The sequence below is a fragment of the Rhinolophus sinicus genome, linkage group LG06 (genome assembly GCF_036562045.2).
Source record: "Rhinolophus sinicus isolate RSC01 linkage group LG06, ASM3656204v1, whole genome shotgun sequence".
NCBI classification, from domain to species: domain Eukaryota; kingdom Metazoa; phylum Chordata; class Mammalia; order Chiroptera; family Rhinolophidae; genus Rhinolophus; species Rhinolophus sinicus.
This window is the reverse complement of record NC_133756.1, coordinates 98,030,345-98,042,585: the sequence shown is the minus strand read 5'-3', so window position 1 is coordinate 98,042,585 and position 12,241 is coordinate 98,030,345. Positions and strand designations below refer to the sequence as shown.

Below are 12,241 nucleotides of genomic sequence, written 5' to 3'. Positions count from 1 at the left end.
CATTTATAAGAAACCATTACCTATACAAAATCATGGATTTATTTCTACAATCTTGCTTCAATTCATTACTTGGTGATTGGTAATTCAATATGTATCTTATCATAATTGTATTTTTAATTTATTAAAATCCTGTGTTCTCCCTATCCATGCTATAGGGACCATGTCTGTTCATCAGTGTATGCCAGGGCTGCTAATGCTTGACCCGTGGCAGCTACAATAAATATTTGTTGACTGAATGAATGAATATCTGTGCTTTACAAACATTCCCTTTTAATACCAATGCAGATGATATTGGGGTGGTCTGCGCAGCTCCCCTTCTCTGGGCCGATGCGCCATCCCTCAGCTGCTGTGTTGGCTGCTATTTGTTCTCAGCTTCCCCTCTGGAGAATTGACCTCCACTGAGGGGTATTGCCTTACCTGTAGAGTTACCTCCCCCATAAACAAGTAACCTAAGGCCAATGACTGACTCCAACTGACACTTACCTTTTCCTCAAGGAGGAAACAAATTTAAGACGCAGTTTATGATCCACAGCCTTTACCATGTGCCTCAGGCCTAGGCTAGATCACCTGGTACTACACTCTTGCTCAGCTCCCTCTTCTTCCCCCATTCTCCTCTCCTCCCTTCATTACAGACTTACTTGCAAGCACTCTCACAGTAAATCACATGCACTCAAATCCCTGTCTCACTCTCCACTCCCAGGGAACTCCACCTGAAACAACCATATAAGTATAGATCCACCCAGACTGCTGAATCAGAGCGTCTGGTGTGCATACTTGTAGAAAGCCACAGAGTATATTCTGGTGTACAGATGAATGAGGATACAGGCTCCTGTATCTCAAAGCAGTGATCCTCTCACACAGCCCGTCGCCCTCAACCTTTTTTCTACCAACTCTAATAGCATAACGTTCACATTCCCCCCATGTAATAACAACTTTCTGTGAGGTCCTGCGAAGATCACATAAGATTTAGATTTGTGCGCAATTCTTCTCCTCCTAAAAATAAATCATTCATTTATTAATTCAACAAATATTTATTGAAGGTCTACTAAGTATAAGACCTAGATGCTAGAGATAAAACAATGAGCACAATACAGTTCCTGTCCTCCTGAAGTTTATATCATAGTAGGGAAAGCAAACAATAAACAAGCTAACAAATAAGTGTGTGATATAAATGCAATTGATGATAATGCTATACAGGAAAATAAACTGGACAAGAAGGTAGAGAGTGAAATACTCTGTTATTTAGAGAGGTTTGAGAAATAACCCTTTATGAGGTTTTGATATTTGAGTGGAACGTCACCAAATGAGAGAGAGAGACAGAGAGATCAGCAAAGTCAAACACTCTGAAGGAAGAAGATGCTGGCCTTGTTCAAAGAACAGGAAGGGAACGATTTTGGTGACGTAACCATGAACAACAGGGAGGGTGGTAGCAAGACGATGGAAAAGTCGCCAGCACAAAACCAGATTATATGGGGTCTTGTGTACCACAAAAAAGGAGTTTGGATTTTTATCCTAAGTATGAGGAGAGGCCATTAAAGGATTTCAGAAAGGAAGGGTCAAGTCAGAACCTCACATATTCAAAAGCTTCTCTCGGTCTAGAGGGTAGAGCTTGGACTCTAGAGAGGACCTCAGGGAGAACAGTAGAGAGGCAGTCGGTCCAACATAGATGATGATGAGGTTGCTTTAGACTTGGACAGTAGCTGTGGAGTTGATAACAAGTAGATATTTTAAGATGTATTTTGAATTGGAGGTGTGACAGGATTTGATAATAATAAATTGATGTGGTCTATGAAAAAAAGAAAGAAGTCAAAGTAATTCCAGAGCTTTTGACCTAAGAAATTGTGTGAATGACATATCATTCACATAGATGAGAAAGTCAAAGACCAGGTTTTAGAGGGAAAAAAATCAAGGATTCTGGTTTATAGACCTTTTTACTTCCAGAAACTGTTGTTAAGTAGATCTTGAGTTAAGAAAAAAGTAACAGATAGAGCTGTAACTCTGAGGAGTCATCAGTATATAAATGTTTTTTATGCATGTGCTGACTGAGATCACTGAGTGTAGATAAAGAATTGGTCCCTCTGGTGCCTCACCATTTGGAACTGAAGAAAGGAAGAGGATCTGGCCAAAGAAACTAAGGAAGACACTGAAGAAATTCAGAAGCCAAAAGGAGAATTTTAAGATGGACTTTTATGGTATGCTGGTGATTAAGGTTTGACTGGAGATCACAATCAAGATCACTCAACAGTGACACTCAAGAGTGTCAGGGCACAATGTTTTTGCTAAATCTGTGTCATTAAAAATGACAAATTACCACAAGCAAAACATAGGAATGAATCAAATTCTGGAGCAATCATCACAATGACTGCATTTTAAAATTAAATCAACACAAATTCTGACAACTATTTTTACATATTGAAACACGAAATCCACGGGCACAATAACATTTATGCCACGAAGGCACTAGCTATGTGCCATTTTGAAAATGGTGGAGATGGTGGTTTTGGGCCACTTCTTTTTTCCTGAATTGAAAAGCCTGAATACGATAGCAAAGGTTCTGCTCTTAAAAATATTGCTTTCTAATGGGGAAAGATAAATAAAAAAATAAACAAGGAAGTAAAATAAACTTAGATAACTATACATATAGAAGTTCAAAGGTACAACACACTTGGTTGTACATTAAGGAACAGAAAGAAATGGAGCACGTGGGCCTTGGGGAGTAATGAATTAAAAGTAGTCAGAGAGTTAGGTGGGCACAGAGAATATTTTTTAGCAATATGCAGATTACAGAAAGAGTTTGTATTTTATTTTAAATGCCATGAAGAGCCACTGGGGCAGTTTTAGAAGAGTGACAATGTCTGGTTTACATTTTTTTTAAAGCATCACTCTGGCTTTCTTTGTGAAGAAAGAAGGGAGAAAGGTCAGGTGTAGAAGTTAGGAGGTTACTGCAATAATCCAAGTAAGAAATGATGGTGACTTAGTCTAAGGTCTTAACAGTGGAGTAGGGGGAAAGTAGACATATTTTAGAGACAGGTCTGGCAGGATTTGCTAACTGATCAAATGTGGAGGGAAGGGAAATGATGGTTTCTACATCGCTGGCTTGGTCAAATGGATGGTAGTGTCATTCACCAAAAAAAAAAAAAAGAGGAAAACCTAGAAAAAGAACAGATTTTAAGGTGGGAAATGAAGAATTTTGTTTTGGCTAACTTAAATTTGAGATGCCTATTAGAAATCTAAGAGAATAAGTCAGATACGCAATAGGACGTATGAGTTTGGAGTCTAAGAGATCATGGCTGAAGACGTAAAGGTAGCAGTCATATAGGTGATGTGTAAGACCATTCTACCAAATGAAAGCACCTAAGAACAAATTTCTGGAAGAGAGAAGAGGAAAGGAGAGGATAGGAAGAGGAATGGCAGAGGGGGTGCACAGAGCTATGACTTAATACCTCAGCATTTACACATTTAGATGTTTAGCTGAAGAGGAGGATTCAGCATGAGATTGACAAGGAGAAATCAGTTTGGTCCAGGGAGGACCAAGTACAAGAGGTATCAAAGAAATTAAAATTGCTGATCAAAAAGAAGAAAATGGTAAACTATGTTTAAAGTTGCTAAGCGATCCAGTGAGATCAAGGCAGAAAAAGCACCGATTGGATTCAGAAGCTACTGTTTATCTTCAAAAAACTTCCATAATGAAATAGGTAATCAACATCCCTTCTGTTATCAATTTAGTTACTTTTTGGGTTGTAGACATCTCATACCCCAAAGACTACTACTGCTATCTAAATTGTGATTAGTGATTAGCAATAATTTGGGAAGAGAGAACCTCAATTTAGAGCTCTCAGCCCAACAACAGCTTTTTTTGTTGTGGTTTCATCTAAGTCTCTCTCTTGTCAGGATACCAAGGTGTTCTGATAAAAGTATGTGAGAATCACAGTTCTCCAATGTTGGTATCAGAAAAAATTAAGAGTCCGACTCACCATCTGAATATGTTTTTGCACCTGTCAATGATTATAATAAGTGAGTCTAATTGACCACTGCAGAAAAACTACTTTAGCCTCAGATAAAAGCAGTTACAAGAAGTCAAGATGAGACTTTTATATGAGAAAACTCCCTTGACATAAGTGGAAAAATAGAGGAGGTAACTGAGAAATAAGAAATAATTTCCAAAGTCATACACACAGATTTATTTCCTGCTAGGATATATTAAGTACATACTCAACTAGTATTAACTAATGATAGCACCTCAGTGCATTCTCCTTAATACGTAATCAAACTTGAACCTATATTTTGTTCACTTAACTCTGAAACCTTTGTATTTTCTGTTCTAATTGGAGGCTACCCTTCATCAGGGGCCCTTAAGAGAGAAGATAAACATCGTCAAGAACAGTATCGACCTTAAGGTTCTTGCATCCTTACCTGAACCTCCCCATCCAGGTTCCTGTCATTGAGCTCCCTGTCCAGTTCTCACTCTGACAGCCCCTCAAATGACTCACAGCCGAACTCTGATATTGTGGTGCTATTTACCAAAAAAATTGGATTGGCAGTCAAATTCAGATCTTGTGTGTCCCTGATCTGACTTTCTGTGTGTTTTGTCTGAATCACATTTATTATTCATTCATTTACTCTTTCAGCTAATATTTATTGAATGCGTGCTATGTTTTGATGCAGTGTGTGAAGTTAAACAATAAGTAAGATAGAGAAAGTCCTTGCCTTTATGAAGTTCACTTTCTAACCAGGGAAACTCTATTTCAATTTATTTCTTTTGTTTCTGTTCTTGTTTTAATTTTATTTTATAATCCTAACCTGAGGTCTTGACCTAAATCTTGGTATTTCCTTTTGCTCGATGACTGGGTCTTGACATTTTTGTTCCTGATATAGCCAGCCCTTATTGGGCAGCAGTAGAGATCTCAGTAGCAGGCTTTCCCTAATACTAATCTGTTAATAATCTATTTACATTTGTCATTTATATCTTTTGCAAGGAAAACTCCTTTCATCTTAATTGGTTTAAGAAGGAATGAACCAAGCATTTTGACATAAACTATGTTCATCTGCAGCTAAACACTTTCAAATACATTAATGAATAAATTCAAAACAAACTGGTTTTTGTTATTAAATTGACTAATTGCTCTATCTCATAGAATGGTCATTGCAATTGAGATGGTAGGAGTAGCTTTGCATAAAGACAGGGTCAGAATGATGATAGTCTCTAGCCTACAAGAAAATGACTTTAATGGTAAGGAGCTTCAGGACATTTTAGTAATATCCCTTTTCATTTCTAAGTAGGGTCACCCATGGGCTTTTCTAAATGTCACGATTAGGCTAGATCAGGACTTTGGTATGGAAAGAAAAAAATGTGGTCTTTTCTTTTCAACAGCTTTTAAGATGGCTTTCTACAAGTCTAGCACTACCTCACAAAAGTGACTACTGAGGAAGTAAGATAGAATCTGAAATCACAAATGTGGACACCAATCCATCTTGTTGTATTTTACAAACATTTGAACAATTTTGTTGACATTCGTTTAGAACCACCCCTTTGAGAATTTCGGTCACTTACGTGTAAGTAGCTTGAGATTTCATGGTGCAGAAACTAAATATAGAATGCCTTGACATTGAGGTATGCGAAATGTCTAGCTCATGACAAGCAGCATGATTGAAAAATTGAAAATGAGCTATATTTATTGAACGTCTGATTTATGAATAACCATGACTGCCCCATCTGGATTGCCATTCATGTCATTAGCCCATGAAAGTAAATTATTAGGTTCAGTTTTGAATTTATGATGCCACCAGCATTAAATGTCCTGTGAATGGTAATTCCTGAATCCTAGAGCAGAGACCCTCAATGTTTTCTGAGAACACTAGGATTTTGATGTGCATACAAAATCAGTGCCCATGCCAGTCTGGCGACAAAAGAGAGTAAAGAAAGTTAAGGCCAAATTTCATCATCTTTTCTCTGATTTTCCCAGATCAGGACTAACAATGAAGGTAACTGTGTGATAAGGGATGTGAGATGATTCATGTTTTCATTCCTCCATTCATCAAGCATTTATTAAGTATCTCAGGCACTGTGCTACACAAAGGAAATGCAAATATTAAAAAGATCTAGTCCCTGCCTTAATTCTAATATCGAAGGATGTTGATGGGAAATTTAAATAAAAGAGAGAGAGAAGGACATTTGAACAATGCAACTCTTGTGTCCATAATTACCCCAGGATTACTTAGCATCCTTATACTATGAACAAACATCAATGAGAATAAGCCCATGTCAATTCCCTATATGGCTATAAGTTTCTGTTTCATGAGCACATGCCTGTTTCTCTAAAATGTTCTCAATTTTCCTAAATAAAATAATAAATCAAGAAAATATTTAGTTACTAAATACAATAAAAAGGAAAAGTTTTCTAGGCATATTTTTTTAATATTATGTTGTATATTCTGCCTGTAAAACAAAATGCCCCGTAATTACCGAGTTTATGGTGCTTGTATTTACTGTGTGGCTTTTTGTAAGAGTACTATTAACACTGTCTTTTTCATAGCTGAAATCATTTCAACAGTAAGCGACAATGTATTTTTGTAGCAGGGGGACAAGTACACAGTGTCTCATTTCAATTTCAAACTTTTTGTGTTTATGATTAAGAGGAACCAAAGACAAAGCAATGTGTCCCATTCTGCAATTCTCACTAAAACGCACCCCTGTGACTCCTTTTCCTGGGCTATGCTCAAGACTTGCATGTGTTTATTTTAGACCTTCCAGAGGATATGTAACTCAGAAGCTCATTTTAGACATGTCACTAAAGCCATTTCCACTTATTGATTGCACAGAAAAGACACCAGTTGTGTTTTGCTCTATAAAATAAGTTGTAATGAGGATTTCTTAAGGGGAGAAGAAACAAGATTGTTTCTATTTTATGATTTGACTCTATAATCATCAAAACAGGAAACAAAAACAAATGGACCTCTCTAATGTCTGACAATAACTCATACTAGGCAGATTGCATTTAATTTGTATATCAGTGGGTGAGAGGGTGGTGTGTGTGTGTGTGTGTGTGTGTGTGTGTGTGAAAAATGTAAAAGAAGCTGAAATGAAGCCAGTCACCAAAAGACTAAAACAAAGGCTGTTTTATTGTCCATATGGTGTGTGGGTAGCAGTTGTTTAACAGATTCTCTTTGGCTTTTTATTATGACCATATAAAAATACAAATATAAAAAACTAAACAGTAAGAACAAAATAAGATGCCAATTCTACCCTTCCTTTTTCTAGAATTCTGTAGACTCTTATTTAAATCAAATAGCTTTCAGGTTCCTATCATTAGATTTCCTCCTTGGGTTATTTTCATAGACTGGGAAGCTAATTCAATTTATGTTTTTCAAAAATCAGAAGATCAAAAGGAAATTGAAGAAGTACCATTTCAATTTCTTAACTTGTTCCTTCCCCTGTCCTGTTGAAAGGTAACTATGTAGAGTTCTTTTAGAAAGCAATTTATTACTCACTTTACTGAGTTCCTGCGTCATTTACTTCTAGATACATTGCTTCTGTAACCCAAACCACTTTTCAAATGTTTTCCTCTAAATTTTAAGTAAACCATTTTGTTTTCAAAAATATTAGGATATTTGCCTGAATATATTGTTTTATCCACATAAAGAACCAAAAGGATATTGATGATATCTTTTATCATATTCAGAAATATTTCCCATTTTTTCATTCTTTGATACAAATGTGAATTTACTGTACCAACACTAGACAGGGGTTTTCTCATTCCTAAACTCAGTCATACTAGCTCATCATATGTCCACACACAATCTCACTCTCTATTACAACTACACATTTGCACACAGAGAGCATCCAATCAAAGAAAATGAAATCACAAATGTAGATATCAACTCATTTAATTCTACAAATACTTGGGACATTTTGTTGACATTCTGTTAGAATGACCTATTTGAGAATTACCAAATTAAACAAACTATTTTTCCTTTTGAGGGCTGGATTTATATCCTAACCAACTGACAATGTACTTGTGGCATAGAGATACTAACTCAATGAGTGTTGAACAGATGGATGTAGACATAGTCTTGTTTATTATACTAAGAAATAGAGAACTTTTATAAAGTACTTGAATACAAAAAGAAAAAGAAAGCTCTATGAAAGACACAGTTAACATTATAAAAATACCAATTGCTAATTGACTAATTGCTAATTACTAAATGGCTGAGACTTTATTTTCAAAAGAGCAAGACTTTGTTTTTATCTGCATGCAGAAATGTACACAAACCATACGTGTACAGCTCAATGAATTACTATGAGTAAACATACCTGTGTAAGCACAATCCAGGTCATGAAACAAAACAGTGCTAAAAACTAGAGACCTACCGTTTGTCTCCTACAGTTGTCACTATCCTTATTCTTACCTCCCCAAAAAACAGTATCTCGACTTCTGATTGGTTTTGCTAGTTTTTGGAATCAGATTGAGCTTTTTGTCTTTTTTTTTTTTTTTTTTAATTTTCATTAAATTTATTGGGGTAACATTGGTTAGTAAAACTATTTAGGTTTCAAGTGTACAATTCTGTAATACATAATTTATACATCGCATTGTGTGTTCACCACTCAAGATCCTGTTCTGTTTTTTTCTATTGTAACTGTAATTTTTGTTTTTAATTTATATTTTGTTTCTTTAACTTGGTGTTATGAAATACTTAAACCTATGTGAAATATACAGAAAAGTATACTAAATTTCTATGTACTCAATACTCACCTTCAACAATTGTGAACTAATAAATTATCTGTTTTACATATAACTCCACTTAATCAATATTCCTGTATTATTTTGAAGTGAATCTCAGCCATTATATCATTTCATCAAGCATATTTCATAACAACTCTCTAAAGTATATGCTTTTTAAAATTGCCACTTTTCTACTTCCTAAAACATACACGTTGAAGAATGCACTCTGTTTAAAAAGCAGGACACTCAAAAATCCCACTCATGCTGCTCTTTTAAAGGTAGATTTATCTTGGTCACTGCCTACATTTTTACCTGGATCCCAGTGTTTCTCCCTGGGCAAGCAGAGTTTATCATTCAGCCAAGAATCTGAGCAGAATTTATACTCAGATTTTGGGTCTGCGGTTCTCTTCTTGTACTTCCCTCTTAGGTTTCCAACTGCTCTTTCTTACACTGTACTTCATCCTTTGCTACTCCCACCAGTAAGGCTACAGTCTCCTGGCACCATAGTCATATTCTCAACAAAAACGCCACAAACTTACCTGTTAATTTTCAAGAGTAAATTCTTCGGCTTCTGTCTGCTTTCGGATGCTTGCCAAGGTTTTTTAGTTCTCATCTAGGGAAGGATTGGTGTGACCACTTTACTGAGCCACAATTTCTATCATTGTCTTTGTAATATCTCTAAGATCTGTGGTATTTTTTTTCTTGCTATCAATAATTTGTATATCCTCTCCGTCTTCTCCATTCTTTCTCTCTTTTTATCACTCTTAGTCAAAAGAGAGTTACAATCTTTTTGGTCTTTTAAAGAATTAACTGTGGTTTTATTCATTTTCTTTATTCCATTATTATTTTCTATTCATTAAGTATTGATCCTACTTTTATTATACCCTTTTTTTCTGGTTTATTTGGCTTTAAAATGTATTATTCTTTTTCAGATTCCTTGAGATGGATATATCACTGATTTTTGACTTTTTGTCTTCTCTAATGTATACACGAAAACTATACATCTCCAAACTCTGCATTCCTAGCACCTTATATAGAGTAAACCATATAGTATGGTTAAGTACATAATGATTTTTTAAAACATTAATATTCTTCTACCTAAGTGTTAACTTTCACATCAAAACATTTATTATTTCATTTAATTAGTTTGTATTAAGAGACTATTATATTTACAGTTCATCTTGCAAAACATATGTAAGTATATTAGTTATAGTAAAATTCTCCCAGAATTTTCTCTATTCAGTATGCTGTATTTTAGATGATTTAAGTAAAGAAGGTGAAGAAAGGAGAACTGACATTTGTAAAAGACTTACACTGAACTACATGTATTAAGAACAAATTCCATTATATTTATAGATAGTCTTCTTCAGTATATTTTATTTTGATAGTGGTGACAGTTTCTAAGACAAATAAATACAAATTTATTCAGTGAATTATATTCATTATTATATTCCTGCTGCATTTTAACTTCCTTACTTCATAGCCTCTAATCACTGTTGAATTGCCTCATAAATATTCAAAAGTTTAACTAAGTATGGTTTATTTATTTTATTTGCTTCATTAAATTTCATTCTTTCGAGTAAAATTAACTCTGGGCACAAAGCAACTAATATGCATGTGATCTAATAATACTGACTGCCAGCATATCACAGAATATTGATTGTGAATAACCAATTTAATAACTGTACTTAGTGCTAAACTCAGGAGATTAGGAAGCTGGAGATTAACTTAACAGAGCCTTTTCTGACCAAAACAAATTCATCTTCCCTGGGAAATGTGCTCCCCATATATAGGATTTTGAAACTCTCAGTAGAAGGACCAGGCTAAATTTAGGTGTACATAAGGAGTGTAAAAGCTAATTTAAGTATTAATAGGGAAAAGGTTATAGTGTTTTGAACTTTGTCTGAAGGTGAGGAATTACTAGAGAAAGCAGGCTAATAATGAAATGTCTGCCTTCAAACCCTCAGTTTACATTAGTTACAACTTTTGAATTTAGGAATGGCAATGAGTTAAACGGAAACACATAAAACCAGCTTTTCTTAATTTCCCTTGAAGTAACCATGAAACCATGACAGAAGAGAGAATCCCTATTACAATCACAATGAGGGGTACGAAACAAAGTTATTAGTCGAATTTTCTAGGTTTTTTTTTTTTTTTTCCCTTTCATCTTGCACAATGACCCAGCCTCAAAATCCCATTTTCTAGTTTCAAGCAAACAATGAAATAGCCTCCTTCTCTTTTACATTTTTCTTCAATGAGACAAACTATAGTCATACATGAAGCATTGCCTCCCAGCTCAGGCCTCAGTAGGCTTTTTTTTTTTTTTTGTATTGCTTGGAAAATATGAGTACAGGCTTGTACAAACAACCAATAATCTGGCATCTACCTGCACACTGGTCTAGGAGACACAGTCTAGAGATAGATGTCTACCCATTTAAATAAACCTTCAGTTCCTTTTCAGAACACTCTTAAAGATCAGTTAGGTAAGATCCAAGGATGATTAAACAGAAGAAAACACTTTAAAAGAAGGAAAACACATGATAAGGCTCAGTATAAATTTCTTCCCCTCCAAGAGATTTTCTTATAAATCAGAAGAAAAAATTTAAACAAGTGTTCCTAGATATCATGAGAAAAAAGAGAATTGTTCTTCTATGTTTAAATAGTGACCCAGGATATGCAGATAATGCAGTAAAATCAAAACCCAAGTAACTAAAATAAAATATTCATTAGAAGCAATAAAACGTAAATTTTATACTACTAAATATTTAAACCAGTGTTTCAGAGTACAAACTTGAGAAGTAATCCCAGAATGCAAAGTAAATGAATAAGGAAATTTTATTTTATGGTGGTAGACAAGATGGTAGACATGAAGGACAGAAGAAATCTGATCCACATACAGTAGATACCTTCCAAGAAGACAGAATATGTGGAGCTAAAGCAGTGATGACAATAAAGAAAAAAATCCAAAGTGAACAACAATCCAAAAACCAAAAGTAACAACAACAAAAAAATCCCTTCATTGAAAATCTCAGAGTTTCAGGAAATAGTAAAATCTTAACAACCCCCCCCCCTTTGTCATGCCCATAACTAATCTATCATCAAAGTGTGTTGATTTTATCATCTAAATACTTGACTCCATACCTGTCTCCATGTCCACCTATCCTCATTTCTTACCTAGACTCTGGCAATGCCTCCAAATTGCTCTCTGTATCTACTCCAGCCCCTTTCCTATCTTTCTCCATATTGCAAACATTTATTCACTAAAACTCTTAGAGTACTTCTAGGTACCAACATAAACAATTAAACAGATAAATTAGGATGATTTCATATAGTGATGAATACAAGTAATAATAACAATAAAATTCAGAATAATATAAAAGAGAGTGACTCTGGGAAGGAGGCTTCTTTAGTGAAGTGGCCAAATGAGGCTTCTTGGTTAAGCTGAACCATAGGTGAAAAGGAGATAGCCATTTGGAGAAAAAGCTGTGAAAAGAGCTTCCAGGCAGAAGGCATCAGAAATT

General features: G+C 35.0%; 1 protein-coding gene across 2 annotated transcripts in view; it reads left to right on the top strand.

The window, feature by feature from the left end:
• Positions 1-12,241, top strand: part of CNTN5 (contactin 5) — a 1,268,958-nt gene that overhangs the window by 1,237,072 nt on the left and 19,645 nt on the right. The window lies entirely within an intron of this gene.